General features: G+C 34.8%; 1 long non-coding RNA gene across 1 annotated transcript in view; it reads left to right on the forward strand.

Annotated features, from left to right (window-relative positions):
• The first annotated feature begins 210 nt into the window (after nt 1-210).
• Nucleotides 211-20,798, forward strand: part of LOC140433260 (uncharacterized) — a 121,885-nt gene continuing 101,297 nt past the window's right edge. The window contains exon 1 of the long non-coding RNA XR_011949906.1: nt 211-335. This is a non-coding gene — a long non-coding RNA (uncharacterized lncRNA). The remainder of the gene's footprint in view (nt 336-20,798) is intronic.

Here is a 20,798-nt window from a genome sequence, read left to right on the forward strand (position 1 = left end):
GTAAAGATTCACAAGGTTCAAAAACATCCAAAAATCAACAATGAAAAAAGAAGAGAGTTATTCCGACCCTAGATTTCAAAAGCCCACAAGGTTTATGACCCAATATTCACTGTCTCCAAATAATTTATGTTAATGGTTTTCGAGCCAGCTTGTGTTGAGCTTACGGACGGGGAACTGCGAAACGCCAGTTGCTAACGAAACAGCGTGAACTATAGTGGTGTGCTTTTGACTGCGCGCTCGACTTCAAGCTCACAACTTTTTTTAGTCTTCTGCTTTTTCTTGCCACAGAGATCAGTCGACTAATATGGAGATTTTCTTTAATTTCTACAGTGAGGGTAAGTTTTTTAAACTAGGTATTTTTAAAACATAATATGACAATAGTACTATTTAAAAAATAAAAATTAAGTTGTAATATTTCACTAAAATAACTATTTTAATATACTTTTTAAAAAAATATATTTTATACTTATATATTAAGTGTTTGTCGAATCCTTTAGCAATATTTTTTATATTTTTTGAATTTTTTATTGCACGGTTTTGGTAGTTAGCACATCGATTGGCGCGAGAATGGACCATTGTTTATTTCAGTAGCGTGCGCTGAGTATGGACCGCGCATGTGTGGCGGTTTTCATGGATCAATACCAAAATTTTGCACATTTACATTAAGTGAATTTCTCAAGCATGGATTACTGCCATTTTCTACTTGATTTACTGTTTTTTGGGTGATTAGCACTTTGGCACTGGAAAATTATCTCTATATAATTTTGTTTCAGCGTTAATTGATTCGTTTATTTGAGAATTATATATTTTGACGGGTGGAATTAACTAGAAAATTATTCGCTATACTTTTTCACTTATTATATATATATTATGTATTATGCTAAAAATCAATTTACTAAATGATTAAAAATTAAAAAAATATCCTAAACACATAATCATTATACAACACTTTTTTCTTTTTACATGATTTAAAGCTTCCTGTTATTTTTACCATACCTAGTACTTATTTAATATCGTTTATTCACTTGTAGGGGCTTCTATACCATAGCTTTAATCTTCAATAAAATATATTCATTTCTCGTTTTTTTGTTTGATTGCATATCTTGCCTAATTTTCTTTTGCTCTATTTTTCTTTAATGTGGTTTCAAATGTCTTCCTTTATAATGTCACTTTGCGCTATTCTCACTATTTCTTGGGTTTTTAAATTTTGCTGCCTTTGGGTTTTATTTATTCATTTTATATTTAATTACATGAGACAATTTGAATTTGTTGCTCTTATTTTTTATTGTACATTATAATCTTCCAATCTTCGTCTTCTTCTTCCCCTTTATAAGCAATTCTGCTTGCTCATTGGCGGATTAATACCTTTATGGAAGGTTGTCACTCCATCTTTTGCGCGGTCGTCCGATACTTCTGCCGATTGGTGACTTATCTCTTGCTATTTTGACGACACTGGTCTCCTCCATTCTGCTTATTTGGTTATTCCATTTTTTTTTCTATTTTGTGTCCATTTATTTATACACTGTTCGTTACATTTTCTTCTAATGTTTTCACTTCTCTTTCGATCTCTCAGTAATTCTCGTAATTCTTCTCAGTACTCTCATCTCTGCAGTTTCCAGTAGGCTTGGCGTTGTGGCTGTGTCGGGTCTTGTTTCTGAGGCATATGTCATTATTGGTTTTACACTGGCTTTATAAATTCTTGACTACATCTCAGTTTTAATGTTTCTCTTTCGCCATATAGATATTTGCTTTTTGTACTTGATCTCTCACTTCTTTGTCCAGGTCTTCATAGCTAGACAGTGTAATTCCCAGGTATTTTCTGGTTGGTTCTTTGCTGACTACTTTTGTTTTAGTTTTCTGAGATGAGATTGTCATATTCAATTCTTTTGCTCTTATTTTAAATCTGTGGACCAGTCTTTGCAGACTACTTTAATCTTGGGCTATCAATATTGCGTTGTCTGCGTAACAGAGTATTTTTATTTCTTAGTTTCCCATTCTGTATCCTCTTCCTTTGTTAATGCTTTTGATGATTTCATCCATGAATAAATTAAAGAGGATGGGGCTCAATGAATCCCCTTGTCTTATTCCGCTGCCTATTTCTATAGTTTCTGTAAGTTGTCCATCTATTTTAACTTCCATTTTGTTGTTTTGGTAGATGTTTTCGATAGTTTTTATAATATTTATAATTCTATGTTATACAGAAGATGGATTACATCTTTGAGTCTTACTCTGTCAAACGTTTTCTTTAGGTCAATCAGACACAGAAATGTTGGTCTATTATACTCTAGTGACTTCTCAGTAATTTGCTTTATAACGACTATAAAGAATTTCTGGTGTTCCGGTTCTAGCGTCATTTGTTCTTCTTCTGCATATAGCTTTTTTAGGTAGTCAATCCACGCATCTTTTTCTATGTGTTTTGGTTTTATTAGTTCCTTTACCTCCGTTCTTTGACCTCTTCCATTTCTTTCGAAAAGCGTTCACAGTGATCATTTTTTATTTTTTCTACAAGTGCATGTATTTCGTTTTTAATTGTCTTGTAATTATGGTATGCCTCTTGTGTTTCGTTTGACACCTTTGGGTGACAATCTTCCAATCTATGACAATAAAATCAATTGTCTGTCAATAATTTTTCTCGATAACTCCATATGTTTTGTCTGCTACTAGATAAAAGCATCTCTTTTATTCGATTCTCTTCGTGGACCTCGATTTCCAAATATTATTCCTCCTTTTAGAAATGTGGTTATTTCAATCATGGATTCCTTGGCTTCTTTTTCTGTGAGTACTTGTTTTGGGTTTGTACCTACTTTCCTGATCGGTTGTCTTTGGCAACCATCCGACTAGATTCTGATCAGACGGTCAGTCAATCTGTGTTTTTGTTTGTACATCCTCTGTATTCGGTTCTTAGCGGGGATGTCCCTGGTCTTTACGAGTCTTCTTGTGACTTGGTGGTCACACTATACTGGAGCCATTCTCTGATAGTTGCGTTTGTTTTTCTATCTTCCCATGTTGCCCTGTCGATAAGTCTATAGCACTTTCAGTTTCTTCCAGTTGGTCTTTGATGTGGAACTTAATACTAGAACTGCATATAATATCACCGATCTCACGTGTGTCTGGTAAAGTTGGATTTTCCTGGCCTTCGATAGTGGGCTGGATCTAAAAATATAAGGTCGTATTAGTCTTTTTTTTTTTAACAGTAGCTTTTACCTTGACTTGTTGAGTGTTCTTCGTGAAGTTAAGTTTCTTTTCGAGATGAACTCCTAGGTATTTAACTGATTCTTCTGATTGGATTCTGTTTCCTCCCATTGTGAGCTCGACTACTGGTGGATTTTTCTCCTGATTGAATATGATGAATGGCGTCTTTTCGGTGTTGATCTTGATTTTTCATTTCTCTGTGAACTCCGCTATCGTTCCTAAGTGATTTTCAATGTTATGGACTATTCTTCTGTCGTCTTTTTCTAATGCATATATTGCCATGTCATCCGCGTATAGAGCTGTACTAGTTCTTGTATCTGTTGTTAGATCTGAAACAAAGATATTGTACAAAATGGGCGACAATATATTGCCCTGTAGCATCCCATCTTGGATTTCTTTTATCCTGGACACATTTTGGTCATCTGAAACTTAAAATCTTCTATTAGATAAATATGTATCACATATATTAACAAAATATTAAGGCAATCTAGCTTTGTCCATCTTGTAGATGAGAGTTTCCGGACTGTCTCGTACGCCTTTTCGATGTCAAAGTGATCACTTATGACTCTTGCTAGCTAGAGTTCGCAGTTTCTTCCTCTTCTGAATCCGAATTGGTCGTCTTGGATGATTCTTCTTCTTTCTGTATGCTTCATTAATCTTCCATAGATGATTTTCTTCAGGATTTTTCCTTATATTTCCAGGATGGATACTGGCCTGTAGCTTTCGGGTCTTCTTCCGTCCTTCCTTGGTTTTAGTAGAAAGATGATTTTAAAATGTTTCCAGTTGGTCGGAAAATGCATCTTCTATTTTTAGACTTACAATTAGTATTCTGACATTCATTCAAAAATTTCTCTCCAGTCCTATCGCCTTCAAACACGGATTCCCATGTTTCTTATTTCTTCATCGATGATATCAAGGAACCTTATTTTGGGTCTTCCTCTTCTTCTGTGACCAATGGGTCTGTCAAGGAGCGATTTTCTAGCTGGGTCATTTTGTTACATCTGCATTACATGCCCTATCCATCTCAGACGTCATATCTTAATATATTTTACGATATCTGGTTCCTGGAATATTCTCTAAAGTTGTATTGTCTTCTTCACACTTCATTGTCATTCACCACTTCATATATTCGCCTTAGTAGTTTTTTTTTCGAAACATCTTAACACGTTTTTATTATTTCCAACTCATTATGTTTTTATTACTTTTTGTTAGAGTCCAGGTCTCTGAACCGTATGTTAGAAATGGGCGTATTATTGTTTTGTGGAGATTTACCTTTCTATTTCTCGATATAATTGAGGATTTAAGCAGGAGATTGAGTCCAAAATAGCATCTGTTGGCCGTGCAAATTCTGTGGTATTTTCAGTGTTAACGAGCGCTCTTAGGTTTACAAATTCGTTCACTGTTCACTGCTTCGATGACGTCGTTTTCTATAACAAGTTGTAGGATTTGTGGTTGCGTGTTTATTTCCATGTACTTTGTTTTGTTGGTGTTTATTATTAAATACATTTTTGTAGCTGATTTATTTAGTGCTACATAGGCATCTCATCTAGCGTTTTCCGTTCTCCCAAAAACTAATATTAATATCAGGATTTGCATTGATTTGTTATATATTGAACCGGTGATTTGTGATCGTGATTTGTGACATACATATTAATTTTTTCCAGAGCCAGATTGAACAGTATTCAGGAGATAGGGTCTCCCTGGTGCAGCCCGTTATTTGTTTTAAAAGGTTCAGACAGTTCCTCCTGGATTCGTACTCTACATTTAACTTTTTCGAGAGTTAGTTTTGTTAAATTTACCAACTGATTTGGCACTACTAGCTTTTTTATTGCTTTGAACGTTTATCTTCTATTTACAGAGTCGCAGGCTGCTTTGTAGTATATAAATATGTGATGATTATCTATGCCATTTTCCAGTTTTTTTTTGTCTCAGGGTAGCAATGTAATTAATTGTCCACCTTATTTACCACCTCTGGTTCCTGCTTGTCTCTTACTCCAATTCTGTGAGATAATTTTTGTTTTGTTCTGTATTTTTTCTGAATTTTAAGCAAAAATCTGCTCTGAAATTTCTACGTGATTTTGATATCAAATTTAGTTAGCGACAAGAAAATAAACAAATGCTAATTGCATTGTTAATAGACACTAAACTATTTTATTAATTAAGTTAAAATACTTTGGAGAAATTAAGAATTCCAAAACTTAATGGGGCGGATACCCAAATGTAAAATAGGGAACATGTGCAGCATTAAAATGTAAGCCAGAATTAGAGTGTCTACTCGGAGAATATTTAGCCATTTTGGGGTCTCGCAAAAACTTTGTAGAGGATTTTGCCCATAAATAAGATACGTTTTCCGAAAGGATATGTAATAAATAAATCCTTACATAATAGGGATAACTCTAAAGAATATTTTGATATACCAGAGCTCTGAGACGTGCTTATTTTACGAGAAATCGTAACTGACTTTCAAATATTATTAAATATGTAAAGTAAAACAAAAAGTAAAAAGCCCGGATAAGATGAAGAGGTCATGTAATAAGATCAGAGGAAGACAGAGTGCTAAAGGCAGTGATTTTTGGGAGACCAGACGGTAGAAGATCAGTAGACCGTCCCAGAAAAAGATGGCAGGATGATGTTGAAGCCGATTTATCTATGATTAGGGTAAAACAATGGGAAATGAAAGCGCAAGATCTACACTTTTTGAATTGAACTAACACCACCCACCACTAAAAGAGGTGGGTGGTGTTAGTTCAAGGTGAGTGGTGATGCCTACGTGACAGAATATAAGTTGTAGAGTTTTTCATTTCTACGTTGTCATAAATTTTGTCATGGTTAAGTTTATTATATACAGTTCTCAAGTTTAAGAGAAATATTAAAAAATAATTTTCGGAAGAATCATCGTATTTGTATGTAGCAATATCAAAATAATTTCACTGGACGTCTCTGGAATGTCTCCGAATTAGACAATTCTAAAAATAGGTTTTCTCATTGCGCCACATGAACTCTTAATTAGTAATTCTATTCCACTTTTCCTCATTAAAATAGATTCCTCTCCTGTACAATAATTGTTTCTAAACACCAGCAATTATTGTTGTAGGTGGTGGCATTGTTGAAAAAGAGTTAAATTGTTATTCATCTAGTTGCCAAATACCTAGACTATGAGGTCAGTTTTATATTTCGCGTGGTGAGTGTAAGTAGGATAAAATTTATTTGTCACATCAGTGTCAGTGTTCATTTTATTATTTTAAATAAGCTAGGCGACAACAATGAGAGATGGAGTTTAAATGGGATTTTATGTTGAATTTGATGACAGTGGCGAACCTTGAAAAATATTTTAGGGTAGGTAGTTGATGATGATTTATATTATACTTCAGTTCTTCACTAATTTACTGTAGGAGAAGTTAAAAACAGATGGGTATTTACATGCGCCTTTACATAATCTACTCTCTCCTATCTGTTTATGGCCACTTGGTAATTTTTTGAACTAGTTTTAATATTTAGAATCCTTTTTAGGGTACGTTCATATCATCATTCTGGTCTTAACATCTTAACATATTGATCAAGGAGAAATGTTTTTTCTCCACAGAAAACCACAACATTTGCTCACGGTCGATATATGTTTGTGGAAGAAGATACAAGCACTCGCTACTCGCAGTCTCTTACAAGTATTTACTTGTATCTCGTGAATGACGTAGAAAGTTTCAAAGAAATCTCAGTGCGCTAGAACGAATAACATTTCCATAGACTTTGTTTTTTGCTTATTAATAATCAGTCCATAGTGTTTATCTTTCACTTCAAAGAGTTGGAAAATCCTTAGAAGTCCCCCTTTAGTTCTTTCCATTAACACTACATCGTCCGCAAAGGCCAGGACCTTTATTTTAGTGCAGAATTCGTTCTTTGTACTCACAGCGATAATTCCCTAGTACTTTAAAACACCCTCTCGTTGCCGAGTCTACGTTAAACCAGACCCTCCTCTGTTATACAGCGATCCGAAAGCGGAATGGCCGCTGTAAGGCCGGTATCACTTCCGAAGCACTACCTTCATTCATCCACAGACTGTCAGCAAGGAAGCTCCGTGTTTCGTTCCAGGTAGCGAGCGGTAGACCCTTATCGCTCCTTAAGGCCAGGACCTGGCTTATGTTGTCATAAATCATACCTTTCGTTCGTATTCCACTCTCTCTCTCTCTCTCTCTCTCTCTCTCTCTCTCTCTCTCTCTCTCTCTCTCTCTCTCTCTCTCTCTCTCTCTCTCTCTTTCTCTCTCTCGTCATTTCTTCCGGGGGATTGTGGACAGCAGATCTTCAAATACTTCAAATTTTCCTGTTAGGCTTTCTTTTATCCTCACTCTATTGTCAGTCGTCATTAAGATCATTTTAACTATTCTGATCATCTTTTCTGAAATTCCAAGTACTCTTAGGGCGTGGTACAGACTCCTTTTTATCACAGAATCGTAAAGATTACAAGATTGCCATAAGACTATGATATAATAATGTACGCAATTGAAGTATTGAGTAGTTAAGAAGAAAAAAGAATATCGACGTTTACTGCTGAAATTTTGTCTCTCTATTTGGAAGATGTACCGTTAGCGATCAAATAAAGTATGTGTTTTTCTTTAGGATGGTGTTCTATCCCGTTATAGCGCCAAGGTTAAGAATTTTTATTTTAACAATATCCAGCAGTTTGGATTGGAAATGGGCCCGATGCCCTAATTGAATAACACCGCGTGGTCCAGATCTTAATCCAATGGATTTTTTAAGGCATTTATGAAAGATTATGTTTATTCCGTGGAAATAAGTAGTGCAGAATACTTAAAGAACCGTAGAAGCTGCTAATGCATTTCGACAGACATTTAAGTTTTTAAAATATTCAGTATTCATTGAAACGATCTAAATCTTGTTATAGGATAGGTAAGGTCATTTTGAATACTTTTATTCTATCCACTATTGGTGTTATTCCGAAAAACTTCCTAGAAATCATAAAACATCTAGGTCTAAGTGAACACCTGTATAAGACCATGCGGAAATACTCCAACGTGCGAAGTCACCTAGGTCTCGATAACACGGAAAAAGTCCCACCAGATCTCAATCGTTTTGATAGCGTAGTTATTAGGGATGCGTGAATTTTCCCCTTAGAGGGAGTGTGAGTTGTACCTATGGCTAAATCTGGATATTTCATTAAAAAATTTGGTTATGTCTTCTAAATTAATGATTTTACAAAGTAATCTTCTTCTTTCAGTACCCTCTAAGGTTATCGAACGTTGGCGATCATATTGGCAATAATAACTTTGTTTACGGCGGCTCTAAATAAATTAGCGGTGGTCTCTTGATACCATTCCCGGAGATTTCAGAGCCAGGATATTCTTCGTCGGCCTGGGCCTCTCCTTCCGGCGATCATACCCTGTATTATGAGGTGTAGAAGGTTATTCCTCTCTGGATGTCTCATTACAAAGTAATACTAACTGAAAAAAAAGTTGTAAATTGGGTATTTCATTCTATTGACGTCCCATTTGGAACCAAATATTAGAATACAAAAAAGTTGTGGAGAAAAGGTTTGGAGGCCCTCTAAACATCTAGAAAAATCAAAAAAAAATGTTTAAACCGTTTTGAAGCAATATTAAAAAATTAGGTTTAATGTTGTAACTTTTTTGGCTGTACTTTTGCATACAGATAAGTTAGGTTAGTACGACTAAATCAACTCATTTTCATTCCTAAAAAACATGGTATAATTTATGACCAATCTTTTTGTGACAACCTGTATATAAAAGAAATTAATATTGATACAAACCGACACTAAAAACTCTGTAAAAATGTAGTTAGAACAATCAATCCCGCAAAGGGATAACGACGAAGGGAATTATGTTGATCCTTTCCATAAGGTGATCTTCATAGCAAAAAAATTGTCCAATAGGAGAAATCAAGTAAGAGGGAAATGAGTAAACCAAGAACTTAAAACAAATAGAAAAAGATAGTTAAGATAAATACAGAAATTTGTGAAGCAAAATGGGAAGCAATAAAAGATAAAAATTTACAAAATCAGAATATAAATTATATGAGTATAAACCATTAATTTCCATTAAAACTACTGTGGTTAGAATCTTAAAAAAACAATAAAACAGCAACTTATTTATGGTCATTGTTCAGAGACACAATAAAAAACAGGCAGAATGTGCTTGTATGAAAAAAGAATAATCAATAAAATATATTTTTTTGCGTGCAATTCTCAGCGTTGTCACAACCCCGTTTTCGGTACCTATTTTTAAAAATACATAAGGGTGTGAACGATTCAAAGATAATATCGATTTCTACATTATTTATGAGTAACAAGCGAACCGAAAAGACAGAAACTTCACCAAGAGAAATCCGCTTCTGAAACGCAATATCATTAATCTTTGTTGTAGTTAAGGTAGGTCAAGAGTTATATTGAGCCACATCATGACATGCACTATCCATGTTTTCTCTACCTTCTTCTGACATTGCACATTTTAGCTTTTAAAGGTCAAGGTGCTTGAGTGAGTTTTACTGTAATTACTAAAAAATGATGGTGTTGTGTGTTTATATTTCTGTACGTTTCTAATGTCAATGTCCTGTTAAGCATGTTTTTGCTTAGTAATGTTGCTACTATATTTTAAAAAGTACTTATTTGCTGGTTGTTTACGATTTTTACGGTTTTAAGTAGAGTGGAAAGACTATACAAGGAAATATTAATGGCACCTAGACATATTTCTGCACATTACAGGAATTTCACAAATATTGTTGAAATTAAAAGTATTTTCTTGGACGTCTTCATTGAAAATTGTCTAATTGAAATTTAACTTTTTTAGGTTAAAAAAAAATCATTATGACATAATTTGTGTACTTATAGCGTAATGAGTCGGTAGATAAATATGCCCTCCTTTTAAAGATTCTTTCTATTAAAGAGTGGCAGCTGTCACCCTCATTTTGAGTATAGCCGACAATTAAATAGCGATGAGTTATGGAAGAAATTTTGAAATGATTTTTATTTTATTTCTTTTATTTAATGTGACACCACTCCAAAATTCTCACTGACACGGTTTAAAAATATCTAAAATTTCCTGATATAGTGGAACAACTCGAAAGTGCCGGTATTGCATAGAAACTTGATATCAACAACATCTCATAGCGACACAAGTGACGTCTAGCGGACATTGTTGCTATTATTATTGTGCCAGTTTTGCAGGTCGTAAATAAGGCTTTTTCAAGCCCTCTTGTGATGTTAACTCAATTTTTTAAGCCACAATTGCATACAACCAACGATATAATTCATGGTTGCGTAACTTGAGGGAATGGTACGGATGCACATCAATTGAACTATTCAGAGCAGCAGCATCTAAGATTAGAATAGCCATGATGATTGCCAACCTCCGTCGCGGAGATGGCACGTGAAGAAGAAGAACGATATAATAGTGGGCCTATAGCGGGAAGAATACAATTTTAGATAGATTTTTTAAATTAAATTAACAAAATATTATTTATTTTACTTAGATAATAGACACAGTCATTAGTACACAAAATACAATTATTAAGAATATAATAATATATTATAAATGTGTTTAAAAATATTTTAACAGAAAAGGCAAATGATGAGGTGATCAAAGTTCAACTCATATTAAAGAAATTGCTAGGGCACTTTGAAGTTTAGATATTTTTCTTTTTCTTTAAACTTTTATCACTTGTGTCTTTGCTTTAAACTAACTATAACTACAGCAATAAAGAAAGCCAAAAACAACAAAGCACCAGGACCAGAGAACATAAAAGTGGAACTGCTGAAATATGGAGGCGCAATAATCGTGTCATTCATACGATTGTTGTTCAATAAAATCGAAGCAGAAAAGGAGATATCTAGAGGAGTGGAATATATCATACATGTCCTCCTTTTTCAAAAAACGTGTCAAAAGGTCACCAAATAACTATAGGAATCAGTGTAACGCCTTCAATAGCAAGAATCTTTTCCACAGTAATAAAAAAAAATAGAACAACACATGGACCATTATGGCCAAGAACAAGCCGGATTCCGAAACGCCAGATCGTGTCTAGATAAAATGTTCATCATGTGACAGTGACAGAAAGGAGGTGACAGAAAAGAACAAAGAGAAAAATATTAAACCACATATGATCTTTATAGACTTGGAGAAAGCATATTAAAGCTTGCCCAGTAAACTATAAATAATATAAAAATAAAAAAAACACCGTTAGATAGAAATGAGAGTAACAGTCATGTTCGCCCAGGACAAAGGGCTAAGTGCAATTCAGAGAGTATTTAAATCTCTAGCGGCCAAGTAAACCTTTTGAGCTGATGTGAGATACATATATAGCCCATAGTTATAATGGTATTTTAATATGGATTATAAAGGTTGACAGAGAAGGAAATGATAAATCACCTTACGAAGTTCAGCACTTAGCTTTACCCCGAAATAAAAAAAAACATTCTCTTAAATGGGATGAATTAGAAACCAGTTGAAATATGAACGTCAAAGCAATACTCCTCGACTTTCGAATTACAATAATTTAAGAGATTTTTTTGGTCCCAAGACACCAACCCCGGATTATTATTAATGTCTATAAAGTGGAAGTTCTCTAATATATTTTAGGTAGTTCTAATTATTGAGTAGCCTGTACTTACATATCATCACATTAAACTAGAAAGTTTTCTTCACCTTTTACCTTTATGAATCTGAAGGTAAAAATTGTTTCGTGGGTAATCTTGCAAATATTTCTGAGTCCAACTGTATTTTATATAATTTTTTTATATAATATTTTTATACGAACAGTTTTCAAATGATGATATTTATAGTCTTTCTTGATTTAAAACATAATTCTTGGTCTAATTTAATTGGTATCTTCAGCTAAAACAGAGTAGTAAATTGACATAGCTATGTAATAGTCTCTATAAATTTTCACTTCGCTCAAACTTTTAAACTCTGATTTATAGATATCTTTTATTTATTCACCCAGATTTTCGTGGTCCATTTAAATCTCCAGTTACAAAGTATTTGATAAGTGCTCAATATTTTTTGGCAGTATTCCAAAAACACATTGTATTAAACCACTAGATCGTGCCAAACCTACTATAGAGCGTTTTTTTCTTTCTATATGACCTACTTGTAATACTACAACAAATTAATTTATAATTTTTGTATGGTGGTGAAATTTAATTCAAATTATTAATTAATGTATGTAATATTTATTGGTTAATAAAACATATATAGGTGGGCTTGTATGCTATTAATGTTTACTATTACTGGTCTTAGGACAATGGCGGCATCTGTGTAAATCTGGAGTAAAATCTGTGTAAATCTGGAACCGTGGAGGAGGAGCTCCGAACTGAGTAGGGGCTCTTCTGTACTTCACTGAAGACAGACTGGGCGGGGGATATCCTCAACCTCGACACGGCACGTCCCATATGGCTGATAGGGAAAGTTCCTGCAGATATGCAGGACAGGTACGAATAAGGCATTGCCAAATAAGTACCCGCGGATCAACTGAGGATATGACATTAGGCAGCAGTAATGTCATTACTGGATTAAGGCTGTGGGAAGTAAAAATCCTGTAGGCTTAATTCCAGATACTCACAGGCGACACTCACATCATGAGTTAAGCGGCTGTGATACTGCGATCTTAGGGCACTCTTTTGTCCTGGAGTTTGAGAAATCGGCTTCGAAGGCGGAGGAACTAAGACTTTTAGTGAACGGCATAAGGATGCAGAAGGCAAGGAGAAACCACTGCATTAAAGACTTCTTGTAAGTATCTCTAGTACAATTATCATGGTGATAAAAAACTTTAAGATTCCGACTACTGATCATGAAAATCGGAATTCAAGATCCGGCAGGGAAGGTAAATCTAGCTCAAACCGTGAGGCCTTCCAGGTCGTTATCAAGAGAAATCCTCACGAACCAAACTACATTCTGGATGATGGATCTCTAAGAGTATTGCGAACAGCCATAAAGATAGGTACATGGAACGTTAGAACAATGTACGAGGCGGGAAAAATCTATAATGCCATTCAAGAAATGGAAAGACTCTCGATTAATATTATGGGAATAAGCGAAATGCGCTGGACAGATACGGGATACCGAGTTATCAAAGATCACAAAATATTTTACTCAGGAAATCTTAAGAACGAACATATAAATGGAGTGGGCCTAATTATGAATAATAAAATCGCCAATTGTGTCAGTCACTTTGTACCTGTATCAGAAAGGATGCTCTTAGTTCAGCTAAACACAACTCCCATAAAAACAAACATTATTCAAGTATACGCTCCTACAGCGGACGCCCCAGAAGAAATCATAGAAGAATTTTACAATGACCTTACTAATATTGTCAAAAGGATTCGGAAAAACGAAATAATACTAATAATGGGAGACTTTAATGCCAAAGTTGGCAAAGGACAAAGTGGAAATTTAGTGGGATCCTTTGGTCTAGGGGAACGTAATGAACGCGGAGACCGTTTGATTGAATTTGCAACTGAAGAACAGCTCGTAGTGACAAACACCTTTTATGATCTTCCTCCAAGACGACTATATACGTGGAAATCTCCCCAGGATACTCCAGATCACACAGTACGAAATCAAATAGACTATATTCTTATTAACAAACGATTTAGAAACTCTATAACATCTGTTAAAGCGTACCCGGGATCCGACATAAATTCGGACCACAATCCACTTATCGCCAAAATGAAACTTAGTTTAAAGAAAGTTCAAAGACCAAAAATTATGAAGTACGATATTAACCAACTGAAAAATAAAACAGTAAAGGAAAAGGTACAAAAACGCCTAAAAGAAAAAACGTGGGCTCGTACAGAAAAACCATGGGCCCGTACAGAAACAGATAACACAGATGTAGAACTAGAAAATTTGCACAAAGTAAGTCAAGAAATAACAGAAAAATACTTAAAACCTGAAAGAACAAATAAAAAGGAATGGATGACGGAGGAGATTCTATGTATGATGGAAGACAGAAGAAACGCTAAAGATAATAAGAATTACTACAACAACATAAATAACGAAATAAAAAGGGCTATTAAAATAGCAAAAGAAAATTGGTTTAGCTCGAAGTGTACAGAGATAGAGTCATTACAACAAAAACATGATTCATTTAACCTCCATAAAAAGATTAAAGAAGCGGCAGGCTTATATAAACACAAGAACACTGGATTCCTGACAGATAATCAGGGAAACATAGTACTGGAAATAGAGCATAAAAGAGATATTTGGATCAAATACGTGGAAAAAACTTTTGAAGATATACGAAGTAACACTGGTATTACAACAAACACCAATTGCGAATCTGGACCACCATTTACAGTCGAAGAAGTAAAATATGCCATCAAAAGCACCAAAGATGGTAAAGCAGTAGGCCCTGATAATTTTCACTCAGAATTCTTAAAACTTATGGACTATGATGGCATAAAATGGTTGACAAATATATTTAACAGTATATATGATACGGGCGTGGTTCCCCAAGAGTGGTTAGTGTCAACTTTTATAAATCTTCCAAAAAAACCCAATGCGAGAAAGTGCGAAGACTATAGAATTATAAGCCTTATGAGCCATTTACTTAAAACATTTCTAAAGGTCATCCACAAAAGAATATATACAAAATGTGAGGAACAACTAACAAGAACACAATTCGGATTTCGTGATGCTCTGGGAACACGGGAGGCCCTTTTTGCTGTACAGGTGCTATTTCAGAGATGCAGGGATGTGAATTGTGATATATACGTATGCTTTATAGATTACCAGAAGGCATTTGACAGAGTAAAACATGACAAATTAATGACTCTAATGCAAGAAATTGGAATTGACAACAAAGATCTTAGAATTATCAGAAACATTTACTACAATCAAACGGCCAAAATCAAAATAGAAGACCAGTTAACTGATAAAATTGCAATAGAACGTGGAGTACGACAGGGCTGTATTTTGTCTCCATTGTTGTTCAATATTTATTCTGAATGGGTATTTAAGGAAGCTTTAGACGGTTGTGCGAAAGGAATACTAATAAACGGTGAATGGTTGAATAACATTAGATATGCAGATGACACTATAGTTTTTGCCGATAATCTGAATGACTTACAGATATTAACAAATCGCATAACAGAAGTCAGCAACAGATACGGACTAGCTCTTAACATAAAGAAAACCAAATTTATGACAATTAGTAAAAAACCAATACTAAACGCTCAACTTACAATCAACCAACAGAATATCGAAAGAGTCGAGCAATATACATATCTAGGCACCAATTTAAATAGCCAATGGGACCACTCAACAGAAATTAAACAGCGAATAATAAAAGCAAAAGCAGCATTCGTTAGAATGAGAACTATTTTCAACAGTCGAGACATATCATTAAAAACAAAATGCCGTCTATTGAACTGCTACATATTCACAGTTCTGCTCTACGGAATGGAAGCATGGACACTGACTGTTGCATCTATGAATCGGCTCGAAGCTTTCGAAATGTGGTGTTATAGGCGCATCTTACGTATATCCTGGGTTGACAGAGTTACTAATGTGGAGGTCCTGCGTAGAATGGGGAAAGAATGTGAAATTCTCATGACCGTCAAAACTAAAAAGTTGGAATATCTAGGTCATGTAATGAGAAACCAAGAACGTTACGGCCTTCTCCAGCTGATTCTCCAAGGGAAAGTAAATGGTAAGAGAGGACCGGGAAGAAGACGCATTTCCTGGCTTCAAAATTTGCGAAAGTGGTATAACACTACTACCACTGAACTGTTCCGCGCTGCAATAAGCAAAGTGAAGATAGCCGTGATGATCGCCAACGTCCGGAACGGATAGGCACTTTAAGAAGAAGAGTGTAAATCTGTCCAATCGGAATCCTTGTTATTCGTCCTCTAAGGATATAAGGCCATTCATTTTGTTTTTTATATTCTTTGTCGTATGTTTCATTAACCTAGTGAAGGTCTTCGACCGTGTCCAACTAAAAGACATTAGACAACTCATGTATGATAGACAAATTCTACACAATCTAATGAAAACTGTAGAATACAGGTATGTATAAAGAGAATCAAATTCAAGCTAAAATAAAAGGAGATCGTACTAATCCAGTACCAGAAGGGAATGTAATTCGTCATGACTGAGCCAGTTGCTCTTTAACATTATTTTGGATGATATAATAAAGAAAGTGCCCAAATGAGGGGATATAGGATGATTCTAAATGATTAAAATCTAGTATTATGCAGATGGTTGGTTGCTAAATATGAGAACGATGAAATTTAACCTCACAGCCAAATCGTTCAACATGGTGATATCAGTCACTAAAACAAAATGTATGACAATATTAAAGACACCTACAAGATGTAAACTCGAGATGAATGGGTAGATTATCTAGCAAGAGATGAAGTTTAAATACTTAGGCATAGAACTATTAGGCTATGGCGACGTTGAAGCAGAAGGACAGAACAAACAACAAGAGCTCGTTGCCTAAACAATACGGCATAGCAAAAACATTGGCATTGAGGCTAAATCGAGAATATACTTATACTAATATAATGACATACATCGCACAGACTAGACAAGAAACAACAAAGACTAATAGATTGATTAAGACAACAGAAAGTAAGGTGCTTCGTGGCAGAGCTAGACTCTTCTAGACAGGAAAAGAAGTAAAGGCATAAGGAATACATGTGGGGTAGACGATATTAACGATTGAGTGCTAAACAGGAAAATGGATAGATTAAACACATTAGCAGAATGAAAGAAAGAAGATTGGCGAGAATCGCTCGAGATAAATCGCCAGCAGGACAATTTGAACGTCGAGGCAGGTGTGTGTAGTGTAAACAAGCGGTTCGCCTAGAATAAAGAAGAAGACCTAAGAAGAATAGGAATTAATGAATCTATTTTTATTCTTTGCATAAAAGATGCTAGAATCAAGAATAGTAAGTAAATAAAGCAAGATTTTCAAATAAACAGAAAATCAAAATCGATCTACTTATTAATTAGTAGAGGACGAAAATAATATTTAAGACAAAACAGTTCATATCAAAGTTATGACCCTACGAAAGTTATTTCCATCCAATGGCGCTACAGCCCAAATCGGGCCTTGGCCTCCTTCAACAGGCTTCTCCAATCATCTCTATTTACCGCTGTTCTTTTGCATGAACGCGTTCCCAGGCAGTTCCAATCATCCTGGCAATCATTAGCGATATGGACGAAATTAAGAGAACCTGGATGACATATTTTAAGGAATTACTAAACAAAGGGACACAACCACCATTACAACAACTGTGGCAGCAGCAGGCACGACAGGAGGTACAACAACAAGAACTGGGGAAAGATGGAGAAGAAAATGAATTAACTAGACCCCCAACGCTAGAGGAGGTCCAAACGGCAATTCACATACGAAAGTTATTTAGCAAGCTATAATCTGAGGAAGACCTACCAAATGAATGGAACGTTGATGTGATAGTTCAAATACCAAAATAAATAAATAGAGAGGATAGTAAAAGAAAGAGGACTAGAGAGGACTTCTAGATCAAATTTCACTGGGTTGACGGAAGTGGATGCGTTTATCTAGCCAATCAGTCATCTTTCATTATTGGATAAGAAACGCCGAAAAGTGTTCAAATCTCGTTTACAAGAGACGGTAACAAAGAGAGAGAGAAAGCTCATAAGAAAAAAGTGTGTATTTGATTTTTCACAAAAAGCGTACAATAAGACAACAAATAAAATACTTCACTTCTTTTAGGTTCTTTTAGCAACGAAATGTTTAAAGTCTATAAAATCCTCGTCAAATATTAAAATTACTACTATTATTCGTATAAAATGTAGGATATTATTTTCAAATGAAATAGAAGTAAACAAAATCAGCAGATGCTTTTTTTGCTACAGGTTGCTATATCAGCACAAGATCGTTACATTTTTCTGTAAGAATAATAAGCTTCACTCGTGATCTGTAAACTAATCGCAGAAGATTTTTTTTAATGTACTAAGGACTTCAGGTTTTACTTGCAGTTCTACGTCGATATTTTTAGGTCAGTTTGAGATTAAGACGTTCAATATGGTACTATAGTTGACGGTTGAGAAAATCAATATATTGCTTATTTACCATTACCCTTAAAGTCCCTCTATCTATTACCATTGAGACATCCAATATTGGACATAGGTCTCTCCTTCGCTTCTCCATCTTTCTCTATCACGAGCCATATGCATCCACCTCGAATCAGCATGGTATTTCAGATCATCCACCCAACTCACCTATGGCTGTGGTCTCCCTCATTTTCGTTTATATCTTCAGGGTCTTCAATCTAAAATTATCTTAGTCCATCTTCCATAACTTATTCTCAGAGTTTATATTTTTTAATTTAATTTTTAATTTTTGAAGAACTTCTTGTGTTGTTAGTTGTTTTTCATGATAAAAATTAAAGTCTCTCTAGCGACTGTATTGTGTATGGCTCGGATCAACTGCACATTCAACAGTGAAGGTAGCTACTGTCTCAAACTAGATACGCATCAAACAAGGTACATATTTTGATAAAAAACAAGTAACAAGTACACCCTAATAAAAAACTGATTGATTGATTTTCTCTTATAAATACAACCGTTTCAAAAATAATTAAAATCTTCCTTTTTTTGAGACAGCTAACTTTCTCATTTGAATCTCAAATTCATCAGAAACAACTTCTTTCATTCTGTATACAATACTACTCAGGCATCAACAGAATAAGCAGAAAAATACACAGAAACCAACTAATTTACTCAAAAATAATAGTATATAGTACAAAAAAATCTTGAATATGTAATTAGACGGTTGACGGTGAGCGGAAATACCATACTTATAAACAAGTCTACCCAATTAGCAGCATACGCAGATGATTTAAACATAATGAGCAGAACAGTGAATACAGCGGAAGAAACCTACGTTGAGTTAAAACAGAGTGCAGAAGCAGTAGGGCTAGCAATAAATACAAATAAAACAAAACTACTCATACAAACCAGATCAAATAGACCGGTGCAACAACACTTTATTGACGATATAGAACATGTAAATAGATTCACATACCTAGGAATGGATCTGGTCGTAAGCAATGAAGAAGAACCGGAAATAAATAGAAGGCTTATGCTGGCAAATAAAGCCTATTTCGCGATGGGCCACATATTCAAATCGCGAGACGTACACCGGAAAACAAAACTCCGGGTCTATAAAACAATAATCAGGCCCATAGTAAGTTATGGTTGTGAAACATCGGTGGTGACACAGAAATCTGCGAATGCATTAGATGTGTTTGAAAGAAAAATATTACTTAGGATACTGGGCCCAATAAGTGAAAACAACAACTGGCGAATTAGGTATAATAGAGAAATATACGAGCAATATAGCGAATCAACTCTAGCACAATACACTAAACTGCAGAGATTACGGTGGGCAGGGCACGTGGTCCGCATGCATGAGAAGAGAATCCCCAGAAAATTACTAAATGCAAGAATGCAGGGAAAAAGATCTGTTGAAAGACCTAAAAAGAGATGGGAAGACGAAGTCGATGCGGATGCCAGGAACTGCCTGGGAACGCGTTCATGGAAAAGAACAGCGGTAAATCGAGATGATTGAATCGAGAAGCCTGTTGAAGGAGGCCAAGGCCCGATTTGGGCTGTAGTGTCATTGGATGGATGGAGTACAAAAAAATGAAGCCTAAAACTGAACTCCAAGTATAAAAATTTGCCAATTGCTATTGGTTATACTGAGTAAAGAACTGGAAAGCTGTAACTTGGGTCATACGAGTAGCGTAATTTAATGTAGACATTAGGATTTGGTTATATATTATAAAATAAAACAACCACTTCTTAATAAATTGTCGATTTATTCAACCTTCGGAAATCATATCAGTACTCTGTAACTGTTTCTATGGAATACATTTTTATTATTCTTTTTTTACTGGTTCAAAAAAAGTTCAAAGTAATTTTGTTAATCGAATATTTTGGTCTAAAGAAAAATATTGTTTATTTAAAACTATTTAAGTATTAAGTAATAAACTTCTATATTTGTCAAATTGAGGTCATTCTCACACCTCTGTCATTTTTTTACTTCCCAATTAGTTAATTTAGTTTGCCTGTAGTATTTCTACATTGCTTCAAATAGTCCATCAAAAGATTGCTTATTCTCATTTTTTGACTCAAAAATAAAAGCAGAATATGTAAAATTTGCCAATTGCTACTGTTTCTAATGAATGAACAATTGAAAAGCTGTGTCATACGATTAACATATTTAACTGTGGATATTAAATGTTATGGTCTTCTTTAAAAGAAACAAAATGTGATATCACTTTGGACATTTACCGCCTCATATATGGATATTGATAGGCGACACACAACATTTAAGCCAAGTTTTGTTTCGTGTTGCATGTCACATTTAAATATAATGAGCTTGCTGAAAATCTGTCGTGTTTTCTGTTTTCATAATCACAAGTCCGTTGAAGAAGCACGTAACAGCACCGGCATGGTCTTCAACGGTACAATATAGTCCACGTTTCATTTCAATTCAATGGTATTACCAGTGTCGTAGCTCTAATCCGTAATTCCGGTATATGCCTGGAATATATTAGAAGAATTAATTGGGCCAACAGCTGTTAC

This window comes from Diabrotica undecimpunctata, chromosome 2 (genome assembly GCF_040954645.1).
Source record: "Diabrotica undecimpunctata isolate CICGRU chromosome 2, icDiaUnde3, whole genome shotgun sequence".
Classification (NCBI taxonomy): domain Eukaryota; kingdom Metazoa; phylum Arthropoda; class Insecta; order Coleoptera; family Chrysomelidae; genus Diabrotica; species Diabrotica undecimpunctata.